We start from the raw sequence: 2500 nt of genomic DNA, 5'->3' as shown, positions 1-2500 counted from the left end.
TTCTCTCTCTCTCTTTCTTTCTCTCCCTTTCGCTCTCTTCTCGCTGCCGTACGCCCTCGACGGCCTCCCTCTCCCCGACTGAGCTCGCCTCTCTCCTCCGGGCCCCCCGGCGGCCCCCCCTCTCTCGCCCCCCCCCGCCCGCTCCCCCCTCGCGCCCGAGCGAGCGCCAGGGGAAAAGCCGGCGAGAGAGAAGAGAGAGAGAGAGAGAGCGCGCCGGAGACACAGAGAGAGCGAGCGAGCCAGCCGGCGAGCCGGAGACGGCGAGAGCGTCCGACCGACCGAGAGCGCGCGAGACAGACGCGGAGGAGGAGGAGACCCCCGTCCCGGAGACGAGAACCGAAAGAAGGCAGCGCGGCAGAGACGGCCCCGAGGGGGAAGACCGGCCGGGCGGCGCGCGACGGCCTCGGCGGGGAGAGAGCGAGGAAAGCGACGGCGCCCTTGACGCCCCGAGACGGCGACGGAAGGGGGCGGGGGAAGGAGCGGCCTCGGGGGTCGCCCCCGCCCCCGGCCCCCCGCGCACCGCGCGCGGCGGCAGCGGCACGGTACCCGCGCACGGTACCCACCCGCAGACAGCCGCCCGCGCGGGGGGGAGGCCGGAGGCGAGGCCCGCGCCTCGCCTCCCCTCTCGCCCTCGTCCCTCGGCCCTCGGCGGGGCGCCTTCGGCGCCGTCTCGCTCGCTCCGACTCCCCGGCCGCCGCCACCGCCAGGCGGTGCGGCCCCGGCGAGGACGAGCTCCGCCCCAGCGGCTCGCTCCGGGAGCGGGGAGCTACGGAGCGCTCCCCGAGTCTGCATTTAGGGGGACGAAGGCCCTCGCGCGGCAACCGCTGCCGCGGCCGACGGGCCTGCGAAGCGACCCCAGCCGCGCCGCCGGGGCGGCCCCCGGGCGGCGATTGATCGTCAAGCGACGCTCAGACAGGCGTAGCCCCGGGAGGAACCCGGGGCCGCAAGTGCGTTCGAAGTGTCGATGATCAATGTGTCCTGCAATTCACATTAATTCTCGCAGCTAGCTGCGTTCTTCATCGACGCACGAGCCGAGTGATCCACCGCTAAGAGTTGTCTGGCTTTCGGCACCGACCCCGCGCGCGCGGGGGGGCCGGGAGCCGCTCTCGCCCGGAGCGGCCCCCCTTTTTTTTCTCTGGCGCCGAGGCCCCGCGCGGGGCCTGGCTCCGACCGTACGAGCAACGCGGAAAACCCCGGAGGGGGCGCGTGCGAGAAGAACACGGGAGGAACCCCACGGAACGCTCCCAAGGCCGGCCGAGAGGCGGGGGGACCCGCGCCCCCGACCGCCTCCCCCCGCCCGGCGAGGGGAGGCGCCGCCTACGTGTGCCGTCCTTCGGAGGCGGCCCAGGCGCCCGGGCTCGGCCCGGCCCTCCGCGCGGAGGGCCGCGCGGCGCGCGCCGCGGGAGCGCGGTGGCCCACCCGGCCTCGCCGGCGCGGCGCCACGCGCCGGCGCGCGGCCCTCGGACCCCGCGCGCGCGCTTGCCTCCCCCCTGGAACCGCCGCCGCGCCGGCTCTCGCGGAGCGCCGCCGCGCCCACGCGCGCGGCCGACTCTCTCTCCCCAGGGGCCTTGCTGCGCTCGAGACGCCACGCGACGACCGCCGCCCCGCCGCCGGGCGCCGCGCCCCCCCCCGCCGGACCGCTGCCCGCCGGGGGAAGGCGAGCGCCCGAGGGCTGCCCGAGGGCGGACCCGCCGCCGCGGCGGGCCGCACTTCCCGGGAACCGCCGTCCACCCGCACCGTCGGGGGCCCCCTTCCGCGAGCACGCGCCCGGCGGAAGGCGGTGCGGCGCTGAGCCAGGGGGCGACGCCCGCTCTCCTCGTTCGCCACCTGGAGAGCGGGCGCGGAAGCGCCCCCGCGGCCGCCCGCCACCCCTGCCCTCGGACCGCGCGCGGTCGCGAAGGGCCACGGGGAGGGTCCCGTGCCCGCGGGCGGCGGGAACACCGGCCGAGCGGCGCCGCCGCCGCTCGGCGCGGGGCCGCCCGCGCTCGCCGGCCTCCGACCGCGGAGGGACCGCCGAGCGCTCGCCCCGGGCGGGCGGGCGGACGGCCGGCCGGCGGCCGGCGCCGCCGGTGCGTTCGAGACGAAGGCCGCCGAGGGGAGAGAGGCACGGCCGCGCCAGGCGCGGCGCCGCCCGCGCGGGACGGCCGCGGCGGCCCAGAAGAGAGAGCGCGCGGCGGGCCCCGGCGGCCGCCGCCCCGCGGCTGAGGAAGGGCAGAGAGCGCGCGCCCTCTGCCGGCGCCGCCCGTTTCGAGCCCAGCGGGTCGGCCCCGCGGCCGACCGCGCGCGCCGCGGCCTCTCCGCCGAGGCCGGGCCGCGAAGAGGGGGGGGCAGGGCGCCCCTCCCCGGCGCGGCGCGACTACCCCCGCACGCGCGCGCGCGGCGGGGACGACCGCCGCGACGGCGGGCGCGACCGGTGGCCGCGGACACCACCGCAGGGGATCGGCGGGAGTAGCTCCCCACCCCTCAATGGAGCCGCAACGCCACCGCCCGCCACCCGCCG

General features: G+C 79.4%; 1 non-coding gene across 1 annotated transcript; it reads right to left on the bottom strand.

The window, feature by feature from the left end:
* Positions 1-902: 902 nt before the first annotated feature.
* Positions 903-1055, bottom strand: LOC137465907 (5.8S ribosomal RNA). Its single transcript, XR_010994884.1, has one exon. It is a non-coding gene; the product is annotated as a 5.8S ribosomal RNA (ribosomal RNA).
* Between the last annotated feature and the right edge of the window lie 1445 nt (positions 1056-2500).

This window comes from Anomalospiza imberbis, unplaced genomic scaffold (assembly GCF_031753505.1).
Source record: "Anomalospiza imberbis isolate Cuckoo-Finch-1a 21T00152 unplaced genomic scaffold, ASM3175350v1 scaffold_119, whole genome shotgun sequence".
Classification (NCBI taxonomy): Eukaryota; Metazoa; Chordata; class Aves; order Passeriformes; family Viduidae; genus Anomalospiza; species Anomalospiza imberbis.
Note: the sequence above shows the minus strand (reverse complement) of the source record. Positions and strands in the feature narration are given on the sequence as shown.